The following is a 14422-nucleotide window of genomic DNA, read 5'->3' on the forward strand; positions in this document are numbered from 1 at the left end:
CCTGATTCCATTTCTGGAAAACAGAGGCCACGAATGGCTGAGCTCTCCACCGCGTTGCCTTCCGGGGAGACGGGCAGTGAAATACAAAATCACAACGATGTGGAATTGTTCTATGGACGCACCAAGAAAAGAAGCATCCCAACCTGGGGTGGGGAGTAGGAGAGAAGAGGCCGAAGAGGACACCGCGTCAGACTGTAAGGATCGGTAGCCACGCTAGGAGAATTTTTAGGAAAGGGGAGAGGAGAGGAAGGAGGAGAGCACTCCTAGCAGCAGGGACTACTTGAGCACAATGTCCAGCATCGGAAGTCCTCCCGGGTGACGCTGGCACTTGGGAGAGCAAGTGTTGACAGGACCCTATTGCGAGCTTCTCTCCATAGCACAGGGTAATGCTGCAAGCGTCCCTGTCCCTGTAGAGTGCAGCTCTGAGAAAGCAGAGGGCCACTGAGCCTGAGTACTCTTCAGGTTCCTGTCATTCCTCAGCTCTGTGCCTGTGAGTTCCAGGCTTTGGACTTGCTGTTCTCTTTACCTAGGACACTCAGCTCTCCCAGATACCTGCCCAGAACCACCCCCACCAGGTGGATTCGAGGCCTATTTCTCCAGCAGCCACTGAAAACCACAGTTGTAGCTCGTAAAATTACCAAATCATAAAGCTTTACTGATCTGTCCACTCGAGAGTGTCTTTTTAAAATCTTTCTTGCAGTGCTGGGTGGAACCCAGGGCCTGACACTCTTCCACTGAGCTCCATCCTCACTACATCCCAGCAGGGTCTTTCTTCTGAGCTAGCACAACGGTGTTAGCCTCATTTTTCCATATCTTCCTCTGCCTCTCTTCAGCCTCCCTCTCCATGTTGAGGACCTTATGATTACATTGGGCCCACACAGATCATCAAGGATAATCATCTTTTTTTTTTGTACTGGGGATTGAATTTAGGAGTGCTTAACCACTGAGTCACATCCACAGCCCTTTTCTGTATTTTTTTTAGAGACAGGGTTGCTTAGGGCCTAAGACAGAGTTGCTTAGGGCCCTGCTAAATTGCTGAGGCTGGCCTTGGACTTCCAATCCTCCTGCCTCAGCCTCCTGAGCTCTGGGGTTACAAGCATGGCCTGATCACCCAATTTTAAAGTAAGATCATTAGCATCTTAATTTTACCACGACCTTAATCCCTTTTTGCCACATAATTTAAATATTCATAAATTCCAGGAATTAGTGCACATATGTCCTGGGAGAGGTGTTATTATTCTGCCTAGTACACGTGCAATTCATTCACGTGCAATTCTAGAAAAGGCAAAGCTCATCTATGGTTAAAGAATAGAAAAAGGGAGGAGAAAGGAGAGAGAAAAGGGAAGAAGAAAGTCTATGGGGAGAGAAAAGGGGAAGAAGAGAAGAAAAGGAAAGGTTACTGCCTTTAGGTGGGGAAGATAGACCAGAAAGAAGCATAAGGGAATCTTCTGGGGTATTGAAATATTCTGTATCTTAATATGCAAATGGGTTTAATATGCATACAGGATACTATCTCATCAAATTGTACATAAAGATTTATGCAATTCATTAAATGTACATTTTACCCACAAAAAAGAGAAAATTATAAACAAATATTGACCATTAGATTTTCATGCTGCTATGAATAAGCAATTCTGAAACTAGTTTCTGGATATTCTGAGTAAATATATTGAGGATAATGGAAGTCAGGGTTTCATTGATGTGTTGTTAAACTGGCTTTCCAGGGGGGAAAATCTTGATGTGCAGTATTTGCCAGTTACTAGGGTGTAAATACTATCATGATTGATTTCAGTTTACAACCAGCTCACAAATATTTAGGAAAGACCCCTATGAGTTGATTCAAGCTGGCCTACTGCTACAGGTTTCTTTGTTAAAGTTTTGAATACGGATAGATAAATATATACAAAAATAAATATAGATGTATGAGGATACAAGTGTGTTTGTATATGTATGCATGTGTCTCCTTGCACTCTACAATGAGAGGACCTAAAAGCTGAGGCACATAGATAGCAGTTGCACATCTAGCTTCTAGCTATTACTTTCTAAATACCATTCTTCATACTAACACGGACCTATGCTCCTTGAAGAAAAAGCTAACTTCAGGGTTGGGGTAGAAAAAGTACAAAGTGTGCCTACACTAACTTGTTGCACTGGAAATTAAGGAAGTGCTCAAAGAAATGGTGGGGACAGCCAAGTGCAGTAGAGCAGGCCCAAAATCCCAGTAACTCAGGAGGCTGAGGCTGTTGGCCTCAGATTGTAAATTCAAGGCCAACCTCAACAAGTTAGCAAGAACCTAAGCAACTCATCGAGACCTTGTCTCAAAATTAAAAAAAAAAAATAAAAAAGAGGGGGCAACTGAGACATGGTTCAGTGGTTAAGTGCCCCTGGGTTCAATCCCTGGTACCAAAAAAGGAAAAAAGAATTGTGGGGACAGATACAGCACAGAGATTTGCAGATTGAAAGAACCCTGTAACAATGGTGTATGCCTGTCATCCCAGCTACTCAGGAGGCCTTATGAAGCAAGAGAATTAAAAGTTCAAGGCCAACCTGGGCAATTAAGTGAAACGCTGTCTCAAAATAAAATAAAAAGAACTGGGGACTAGTTCAGTGGTAGAATGCTTGCCTAGCCATGTGTGAGGCCCTGAGTTCATTTCCCAGTTCTGCAAAAAAAAAAAAAAAAAAAAAAGGAAGAAAGAGCGAGCCCCCAGTGGTACAATTTTAGTATCAAATAAATTAAAACAGCAGGGCATGGCGATGCATGCTTCTAATCTCAGCCGCCTGGGAGTCTGAGGCAGGAGGATTGCAAGTTCAAGGCCAGCCTGGGCACTTTAGTGAAACACTATCTCAAAATAAAGTAAGAAGAGCTCAGTGGTAGAGCGCTTGCCTAGCATGCCCAAGGCCCTGGCCTCCTTCCCCTGTACTGCCAGCCCCTAAAAAAAAGTTTGGGAGTAGAGAATGAGATAGAAAACATAATAAAGAAAAACCAGGAAGTAGTGGGGGGGATGCCCACAAAACATACCCATTTTTTAATCTGCACAGTAGGAGTTGGGCTGTGGTTGCAACTTGTCTGTGAATGCAGAATTATATCAAAACAAAAAGTTACAAAAGTTAAGAAGGAGAGTTCCAGACTGAAGCTACTTTGTAGGATTTGCCACAGCAGAGGGGAAAGGCCACCTGAGGTGTTCCCCCCTCCACTCGCCCCTCCTATCCACTGAAGCCTCCTCTCTTCGAATACCTGTGTGTTCTTGGCTAAATAAGCCAGGAACTCGTAACCAGTGTGTGGGTAGTTTGTCTTGGCAGTCTGAAAGAGAAAGACAGGGATTATGACCACATGAAAGTATTTATTTTAAAATGGTCAAGACCTCTCTGTTCTGGATAATAACTGAGGGCGGGGAATCTTGTAACAGTTGGTAATCAGAATGTATAATTTGTAAAATGTTCTTTAAAAAAAATTTTTTTTTTTTAGTTGTAGATGGACACAATACCTTTATTTATCTTATTTATGTGACGCTGAGGATCAAACCCAGTGACTCATTCATGCTGGACAAGCACTGTACCACTGAGCTATAACCCCAGCCCTGTAAAATGTTCTTAACAGGAATTAAAAGGAGGTAGTGTAGAATGAGAAAAAAGGAACAATACAAACAGAACATGATTTTAAAAAGAATACACATGTAGAATTAGGTCAGTGTCTTGTCTATGCATTCCCATAGTGTTGAAAAGGATCATTAGACTAGGGATTGACCTAATTCTGCACGTATCTTCTAAATACTTTTAAGGAGGTGCTGATGGCCCAGCCCGAGGTTCCTTGTTTTGCTAGAACAAGATTCTGGAAACTTGACCCAGGGAAAAAAAAAATGTAAAAGGTATGAAAATAACTAAAATTGTTTTGGTCAAACCCAATAAATTATATATCAGGAAATGGTCCCTCCTTCATCTCCTACTATGGTCTGGGTATTTGTAAATCCCCCAGATTCATGAGCGGAAACCTAACCTCCAAGATGATGGTATTAAAAGGTGTCAGCTTTGGAGTAGTGATTCGGTCACCCTATTATATATGATTAATGCCCTTACGAAAGAGATCTACAGGAGCTTATTCACCCCTTTGCCACGTGAAGACTCAGAGGAGGTGCTTTCTTGGAAGCAGAGAGGGAGCCTCACCCATTAGCTCAAGTTCTTGGAAGAAGCCACATCCGTATTGGAGACCCTGCACGCTGTTGAGCTTGGCTGGCTAGAACGTGGTGAATATGGAGAGATGGAACGTCACAGAGGGAGAGCCACATTATCTATGTTTATCATAGTTTTATTTTATATTACAGCATGGAGTATTTAGCAAAGGTATTTTGTTAATTTTCACTGTGATCATACAGCTGATTAACTTTTTTGGTCCTCTTTCCTCAGGGGTAAAAAGCAGGGTTCACTTTTTGACTTCCAGAGATTTATGGTCACTATGTGGGTAAAGTGCTGAGACAAGGTAGCCAAACAGCATGCAGAGCTGGCAGCATAGGTTAGTAGGTGGACAGGTCATTGGCAAAATTTTTGTTTTGGATGGAGTAGAACAAATGAAGTTGATAGGGTAGAAGAGTTGCAGATACAAAGAAATGAGACAAAGGATGGAGTGGACTTTGGAAGTGATTGTGGAAAGAAGAAATTCAGTAATGAACTTGGATGACATCCTTTAAGGCAGAACCAAGGGCTATATTTAGTCCATTTTCGTGGCTATTTTCTCAACCTCTGTATCAGGCTGAAAGAGATTCTCCTGCTGTGCTATAGCTTTCCCATCTGAGGACCCCATCAATGTGGCAAATGCACACTGATTTATGAATTTCATTTGTTAACGTAACCCCTTCCACAGAGGAATACATTATTCAAAAATACCTGTCCGTGTTCCTGAGCCTTGGTCACTCATCTCATGTTTGGCTCAAAAAAAAATTTTTCTTATTTCTGTTGGAGCAAAAGTTCCATTTTGTGTCAACACACCAAATCTGCTAGTACCTTAATGTTGGATTGCCCAGCCTCCTCTTGAACTATGAGCAATAAATTCCTATTGTATATGAATGACCCAGGCTAAAGTATTTTTTTTAATAGCAGCTCAAACAAGCTAAGACAGCTCCCCAATCCCACCCACATGCACATTTTCACCCTGTATTAAAATACTTTGTTTTCACTGTGGCATATGCCTTTAATCCCAGTGTTTGGGGAGGTTGAAGCAGGAGGATTACAAGTTTGAGGCCAACATCAGCAATTTAGTAAACTCTGTCTCAAAATTAAAAAAATAAAAAGGGCTGGGGATGTAGCTCAGTGGAAGAGTGCCCCTGAGTTCAGACTCCAGTACTGGAAAAAACAAAAACAAAAAATAAACAAAAAGTTGGGCAGGGTGGTGCACGCCTGATCCAAGTGGCTCAGGAAGCTGAGGCAGGAAGATCTCGAGATCAAAGCCAGCCTCAGCAACTTAGCAAGGTCCTATCTCTAACATATTTTTTAAAAAACAAACAAACCCTATGTTGTCATTTCTTATCCGTTGATACTTAGCAGAATTTAACAACAGATTTTATCTGTGACATGCCATAGATCAAACTTCCAAGAAGACATGGTGTCTTGTATTATGTACTAAATATGTTTAACACAAAGATGATCACTCAAAAATTCCAGCAAATGAGGCAGAGAATTGAAGTAACTCTAGTTTAAGATGAGTACCACTCAGGATACTAGTCTACTAGTAATAAAACCCTGCCTCCCCACCAATGAAAGTTTTATATTTCTAGAAAACAAAGCATTTCTTTGACACAAACATTTGATTTTATCTGTAGGATTAACATAGACTAAGAGCTCACCAAAATAAGTCATTTGCAATATAATTATACCATAGTTTTCAGGATTAAGCTCACATGTCTTCAGAGAAAAAATAGTATTGATTTGCCAAATTGGTCATTAAATTAAGTGGATAATTGTTCCTTTAAGCCCGGGAGCCAGGTACAAGCAATTTGATCACCTGCAAGGTGATTTGATCAGTCTCCTGAAGGTTAAGAATAAAGCTGAAAGAATAAAAATAACCTTTTAGAAAAGTATTGAAATTATAAATCCCAAATGTCATTGTAATAGACATTGTAAGGCTTCCCTGTGCCCTTGGCACCCTGCCCCACCACTGGACAGAGATCAGGGGTCCTATACCAATTAGGAGAGTTTCTCCCCTAGTCTCAGTTGGGTCAAGGGTGGGCCTTTGATCTAAACTGGTTACTTTTTTTTTTTTTTTTTTTTTTTGGCAGTGCTGGGGATTGAACCCAGGGCCTTGTGCTTGCGGGGCAAGCACTCTACCCACTAAGTTATATCCCCAGCCCTTGGGTTAGTTACTGTTTAACATCTGGTTGCCAATCTTATTTCCCTCATTTCCAATTTTTTGAAAAAAAGCTTCCTAGTAATACCCAATCAACATTCAGGAGCAGCTGCAATTCTCTTATTGATACTGGTATGGTGTCCAGTTGAGGTCCGGGTTCTTGGTGTCTGGAACAAAGAATTGAGCACGACAGGCCAAAGTGACAAAGCATATATTTATTGAAGGTGAGCATACATTTATGGGGTGGGCAAGGGGAGGCGTGGAGGGAGGCTCCAGGCCCTGGTGTCGGGGATTCTTGGCTGATCCGCTGGGCTGTGAGCCAGTCGCCTCCCTCCAGGGACCTGAATAAAGCCCCCGTTCCATTTGCCCCCATTGGTTACTTTATTTTCACCGAATAGAACACTGAATCTGTGGTGGGAATTCCCACGGGGGATGAGCCCTCCGTGGCAGGAGTCGTCATGGTAATGGAACCTGTCATACACAGGGATGGATGACTCATCTCCAGTCATTTTCTTGTGCCCTGCCTTCACCATCTTGATGTCCCTAAACTCCTACCTAGCAGCAGAACTTGCCTGTACATCACTGCGAGGTAGGTGTAAATCAGCCAGCCCGGTTCTTTCAGTGTACGTCTTTCAAGTATCTTCAAGTGTGTAACAGCTCCTCTTCTCTCCTGTCATTTTCCTATTGAATATAATAGATATTTACCCTGTAGGATTTCCCACATTCTGGACATGGTTGATTGCTTCTTTCAGTGGTTTCATTTGTCCCTTTATTCCTCACATTTCTTGTTAAATGGTAATCACAACTAGGAGTCTGATCCAGAAGGCATTTGTTATTTCTTCCTCCCTCTCCTCTTCCCCCTCCTCCTTCTCCTCCCCCCTCCCTCTCCTCCTCCTCCTCCTCCCTCTCCTCCCCCCTCCCTCTCCTCCTCCCGCCCTCCTCCTCCCGCCCTCCTCCTCCCCCCTCTCCTTCTCCTTCTCCTTTTTCAAGAAAACTGACTGTGTGGCTCTGTGTACCTCCTAATGCCTGACACCAGAGGCACATAATATGTGGTTGTCACACTTTTAGTGACAGCAGGGTGACTGACAGAGCCAGGTCTGTCAGCTTGATCTACTCATTATGAAGTTCCTAATCACCTTATGTTACTGAACTCAGATTCCAAAGCTCATTCCACAGGGGGAAAATACCAACCTCTGAGAGGCTGGGGAGAAAGTCTTGGGGAGAAAGAAAGACTTTAGTCAGTGGCCAAAGAATGGAAAGGAGGAAGCTTTGCTCACGGATCGGCTTCTCTACTTTAGGAGGTCAAGACACTTCAGATAGAGGATGGAATAATGAGGGCGAGGGAGAGGCTAATAAAAGGGAGGACTGTTCCTGTCTTTCCTGAATGGGAAGGAGTGAAGCTCTTCCAGGAATCCGGGTGCCACCTCTCTCCAGTCTTTTCGTGGTCTGGTGTTTCTGGTCAGAGTGGCTGGTAGGTGCATCTAGCATTAAAGGGAGAAGAAAGAGAGATGAGGCCAGTCTAGATCAAGTGAATCCTATGTTATAGCTTTGGAGAAATCATTTCTCAAATGATCAACATGTCTCCCTGCAGTGCCAAATAGAATCTGATGCAAAGGTTAAGGCAACCAAGAAGTCAGATACAAGATGAAGATGGAGATGCCAAGCATTTCATTCCAGTCCAGTCGCCCATCCCAAATCTGCAGGCCAAAGAGTCAGTGTTTAAGCAAAAGTGGCCTCAGGTCCCTGAAGAGTAACCTAGGCAATGGATATCATTGCCATCACGTGGGAGGTGTTATCTACAGCAAAGACAGTGGGAGGCTAATCATGTATTACTGATCTCTGTGACCTTCAAATTCAGTGATTTTTAAGTCTACCAAGAACACGGAAGCTGGAGGTTATTTAGGTTTTTTCCTCGGTAACACTTTGACTTAATGGTTGTTAGCATCTATTGAAGATTGCTGCTTTGATTCCTGACTCCCTTAATGTGTCCCTAACTTTATGATTCCGCCTATATTGATTAGTTGGAATTATTTTCTAAGAACTTTCCCACATCAATTGTCCGAGTACCCTGAAATACAGTTCTTGCAATCAATCCTGGGTAAATGCTTACTTTTGATTTTCCTTTATCAATTTTCAGAGTAATAAACTTGTGCTCCAACATCAGCAAAGGTGATTAATGAGAGGTTTTAAATTTTTTTGTTGTTGTGAAGGAGTTAAAATTTAAGTGCCCATAATTAAAGCACAGAATCTGTAGTCTAGCAAATGAACTTAGGAAAAGAAACAAAGAGGGACAGGCTTGAGGCCTGAACATACCTTAACAAGCCTAAAATAAGACTGCCAAAACATCAAAATCTAACTGGCCATGGAGGATAAACAATCTCCACAAGGCCGTGGACCATCTGGTGTCACCCACTTTCCCCCTTCTTCCCTTTTCTTTAAGGTTAACTTGACCCCTGCTAACCAAAATAAACTGCCCTACCACATTGCTGGAATGTCAATTTGCACGTACTACTTGCTGATGTAATCAATGTAGTCATGTGCCCGCTTATGTTTGAATCAGCCAATTATGTGTACCCGCGCCAAACTCCCTAACTTTTCCTATATAAACCCCTGACTACTGAGCCTCGTGGTCAACTCCTCCATCTCCTGCGTGAGACACGTGTTGGCCCGGAGCTCCGTTATTAAAGTGCCTCATGCTTTTGCATCAAGCTGGTCTCTCGTGTTTCCTGGAGCGCGCCATCCTGAGACTCGAGTAAGGGTCTTCCTTTTGGGGGGTCCTACAGTTGTTTTTCCTCTTTAATGTGAGCTCCCTGGTTTTTACGGATTTAAAGCATTTCGACCAACTAACAGACATTATTTTCATTTTTATTCTTTGAGATGGCGTCTTGCTTTGTTGCCCAGGCTTGTCCTGAACTGGGCTCAAGCCATCCTCCGGCCTCCTGAGCAACCGGGACTTCAGGCATATACCTTTTTAAAATTTTTTATTTTGAGATAGGGGCTCGTTAAGTTGCTAAGGGGTTCACTAAACTGCTGAGGCTGGCCTTGAACTTGAGATCCTCCTGCCTCAGCCTTCCAAGCTGTGAGGATTACAGATGTGTTCCACCATGCCCAGCCAAGGAAGTGACTTCTGTATTTTCCTCTTGCATAAAAACTAGCATCCAAATATTAATATAATTACTTATTTTATCCAAGAGTATCCACATAAATGTTTTAAACTAACCATGTCAATAATCTTATTAAAACTTAAGATGATTGACTACATTGTAAGATTTCTCAGTGAGCTTGTATTTACTGTCCTTTAGATGTGTCTTGTGAAGGAGGTACAGTCCAAATATTGTGTTTTAAAATAATTATTTTCTGAATTGTTATGCCACAAACTTGATATGTTAAATTCAGCTATTTCAGTTTGTTTTTAATTTCAGGAGATTTTCTTTCATTCTTTCTTTTTCTTTCTTTCTTTTGTGTGTGTATATGTGTGTGTATGTGTGTCTGTGCTGGAGATTGAAACCAGGATGTCAAGCATACTAAGCATATACCCTGTAACTAAGCTATATCCCCAGCTCCTTTTCTGTCCTTTTTAAAAAAATTTGTTTATATATAAGGTATTTATATGACTCCGAAGTTAAAACTATAAAACACCAGCTATTGTGGCACACAGCAGTAATCCTAGCAACTTGGGAGCCTGAGGCAGGAAGACCACAAGTTGAGGCTGGCCTCAGCAACTTAGTGAGACCCTGTCTCAAAATAAAAATTAAAAAAAAATGGCTGGGATGTAGCTTAGTGGTAGAGTTCCCTGAGTTTAATCCTCAGTACCAAAAAATAAACAAAAAAACTGTGAAACAAAGTACATTAAGGGAAGTCTAACATCCTCTCCTGTTTTTTTTTTCATTAAAAAAATATTTTTAGTTGCTGATGGACACAATACCTTTATTTGGATTCTTTAGTTTTCTATGGTGCTGAGGATCAAACCCAGTTCCTCACATGTGCTAGGCAAATGCTGTACCACTGAACCACAACCCCAGCCCCAGTTTTTTTTTTTTTTTTGTTTATTCTTCATTGTCTCTCTGAAAATATATGTGAATGGGTATATGTATCTATATGCACATGCACAGGTATTTCCTTCCCTTTATTATACAAAAGGTGGTATGCTACTCTTGTGATTTGTCCTATTCACTTATCAATATATCCCCCCACAGCAGCACAGACAGGTTTCCCCCATTCCCTGCTACAGCTGCATAGTACTCCATTGTGTGCCTGTGCAACCAGATCTCGGCTGAGGGGCATCTGGATTATTTCAGTTGCTGACTGTTACTAATAGTAGCACAGTATATATATATTTTTTTGTATTTTTCTCAGAGCATTGCTAGAAATTATTGAGGGAAAAGATAGAAGCACATGTACTTTTGCTAGGTAATGCCAATTCCTTTCCAGAGCAACTCTTAACCATTTTGCATTCCCAAACAGGGCCTGGTTCCCTACAACTTTCCCAAAAATATGTGGTGATTTATTTTAAATTATTTCTAATACAATACATGAGAAATGGATTCTCAGCGTTGTTTTCATTTGCAGTATTTTTTTTAACTATTAGTGAGTTTGATCATCTTTTATATTTAAGCGGCATTTGTATTTTTATTTCTGTGACTTTGTTCATTTCTCTAACCAACTTTGTAATGGTTTATTTGAATTGTCAACTCCATCGGATTAAGAGATGCCAATGATTCAGAGGCTTCTGGGCGTGTCAATGAGGGCGTGTCTAGGAATGATTGGCACGTGGGATAGTGAACTGAAGTGGAGACCCTCCCTAAGCGTGGGCAGCACCACCCAATAGGATGATGGTTTGAATGGAATAAAAGTTGGAAGAATAAGGAAGCAGATGCAGATGCAAGCTTGGCTCTTCTTGAACTGATTCTTGATTGCTGCTTCAATCATCTGAGGATATAGGACTCTTGCTTCTTCACTCTTCCAAAGTGGATTCTGTCAGTGATTCTCCAGGTAGTTTCCAGAAGCCTCGTTCTTGGACTAGGGTAGCACTGTTGATCCTTCTGCCTTTTGGACTGTGCAGCTGCTGGTTCTTCCAGCTCTCCAGCTGCAGATGGCTCTTCGGACTATCCAGCTTCTGCTGGTGTAAGCCAATCTAATAAATCCCCTTTTTATAATCATACTTCCTATAGATTCTGTTCCTGGGGAGAACCCTGATTAATGCAAGTTTTTACATAGCATTATGGTCTTTGTCTTCTCAGGTTTTAGAAGTTCCTTATGCTATTGTTATGAACACTTTTCAGAGGTACAAATTGGAAATCTCATTTCTGATTTTTGTTATGTAAAATTTACATTGCAATTTTCTATAGTCAAATTTATCAGTCTTTCCCTTACTGCTTCTAGATCTTTAATCACAGTTTTTCCCATTTTCAAGTTATAAAGAAAACTTCCCTCCTTCCTTTCTGACTTCCTTCCATCTCTGCCTTCCTTCCTTTCTATTAATACTTCTTTCATTTTTTACATATGAATCTCTGTTACATGTGAAATTGATCCCTTGTTAGTCAGCTTTCTGTTGCTGTAATAAAATACCTGAGGTAATCACCTTTTAAAGAAGAAAGGTTTATTTTGATTTATGGTTTTGAGGTTTCAGTCCATGAACAAGTGGCCCTAAGTTTTGGGGTTTTGGGCAAGGCAGCACTTCATCTCAGGGAGCATGTGGCAGAGCAAAGCTGCTTACCTCTTGGTGGATGGGAAGCAATCAAGAGAGGAAGAGGAAGAGGCAAGTGTCCCACAATTCCCTTTAGGACATGCCCTAATGACCTAAAACCTCCTAAGAACCCAGGACCTCTCATTAGGCCTAACCTCTTAAAAGTTCTACCACCTCCCAGTAGTGCCACTCTGGGGAGTGAGCCTTTAACACATGGGCCTTGGGAATCATTTTAGATTCAAACTACAGCAAGCTGGGTGTGTGCTGTGTAGGGTAGATCTAATTTTCTTTCTTCCCCTGCCCCCATGGCCCTCCTATTGTTCCAAAACCACTCATTAAAGAGTTCATTCAGGGGGTTGGGGATGGAGCTCAGTTGGCAGAGTGCTTGCCTCACAAGCACAAGGCCCTGGGTTCAATCTTCAGCACCACAAAAAAGTCCATTCAGCTGGGCACAGTGATGCACCCCTGTAATTCCAGCGGCTCAGGAGGCTGAGGCAGGAGGATCACAAGTCTGAGGCTGACCTCAGCAACTAAGCAAGGTCCTAAGCAACTTAGTGAGACCCTGTCTCAAAATGAAAAACAAAAAGGGCTGGCATGTAGCCCCTGGGTTGAATCTCCAATACCCAAAATTACAGAAGTCATTCATAAGGATAATGTTTCGGATTTATCTGCATTAAATCTGTGCATGCTCTGGAATCTGTTTTTGAATCTTATTTTTCTCCACTGCTCTGTTTTCTTACCCATACCGTTTTTAGGTATTATCAAGACTTCAGGTATTCATTCCTGCCAGGAGTAGTCCCTTGGTGTTCCTCTGTTTTCAAGTCTTCCTATTCTGTTCCGAGAGAGGCCATTATCATCTCCAGTTATTAAAGCAGCTGCTTATGTCTCCTTGCATTCATTTTAGTTTCTTTTCCTGGTTGTTGCTGTGTCTCTAGGCGGGTGGATATGAATGCTAGATTCCTCTTTAAGTTGTGGCACTGAGCACTACAGCAGCTCATTGTCTGCGTCCCCTCCCTCCGCCCTGTGCCTGAGCATGCTGGGCCAGGGCTCTGCACCACTCAGCTCTTGACCGCGTGTCCAGGGCTTGCCTATGTAGTCGTGGGAGGACCTGGCTTTCTTTTATTTGCATATGCCTACTTTATCTTTAACCATCATTTCATTTTCACCACGTTAATCTTTTATCTTATTTAATGTGTATTTATTTTTGAGATGGAGTCTTCTCACTATGTTGCCCAGGCTGGTCTCTGACTCCTGGGCTCAAGTGATCCATCTTCCCGTCTCATCTCCCAAGTAGCTGGGACCGCAGGCGCACACCACCACACTCAGATTCATCTTTGGATTGTAGGGTTGGATTTTTACTTTTTATCCAATCTGAAAGTTCTCCTTTTATGGAGTTATGCCCATTTTCACGTATTTAGACCATAGAAGTGCTGTGGTTCAGAGTGTCGCCAATCCTACAGTCTTTCCCTCAGAGACTATTTGTTCTCTCTCTTCTCCGTCTCATTTATTTTGGTTTGAAGGAAGATGTGCATTTTCTTCTAATAACTTTACATAATACCATCCAGTCTCACTGTATTTTGATAGTGTCCATTGTCTTCCTCCTGTGAACAGTGTTGACAATAACTAGTAACCTCTTCCCCTTTCCCTGGACCCTGTCACCTAATTTATTCTCATTTTATTTTCAGCTTTTAAAATGCACGATTTTCTCTTGATGTATAGTGTCTCCTTTCTCCCCATTATGGATGTTTGTGTTATATCTACAAGATCGAAACCTGTGAGAATTAAATACAGTTTTCTCAAGCTTTCTCTCATTGTTTAGCCTCAGTTCTGTGGCAAAATGCTCATCACGACTTAAGCTGAATTTCTCCTGGAAAATTCTGAGTGCTCTGAACTCTGTCTAGTGGATTCCTCAAGAAGGCTCTGAGAACGATGTTTCCTGAGTCCTCATATATTCACAGCTATCTATGGCTTTGAAACCTACACTTCAAAAGCAGCTAAGCCAAATCTTGAGCTTATATTTTCTTTTTTGAGCATCTCAAATATGTCATTCGATCACATTCTACATTGCAATTATGGGTCGCATCTCTTCTTTTCTCATGACTGCCTGGGTTTGCTTTCATTGTTTTGCCAAAATACTCTGTTTTTCCCCTTATAATTTAAAGTTCAAAGTCTTACCAAAATACATTTTGATGGTAACTTTTCTGACTTAATTTTTATAGTTAAAGGACATGTGTTTTTGATATATATATGTATATCTATATCTTCAAGTTGCTAGACATTTTAGAAAATTTTTCTTGAATTACTTTTTTAAAATAAATTCTTAATTTCAGATAATTATACTTTGATGGAAAATAATTATAATTTGATGGAAAATTCTGAAAGATAGTACAGAGAGGAGTTCC

Source organism: Sciurus vulgaris (assembly GCF_902686455.1).
Source record: "Sciurus vulgaris genome assembly, chromosome: 5".
Taxonomy (NCBI): domain Eukaryota; kingdom Metazoa; phylum Chordata; class Mammalia; order Rodentia; family Sciuridae; genus Sciurus; species Sciurus vulgaris.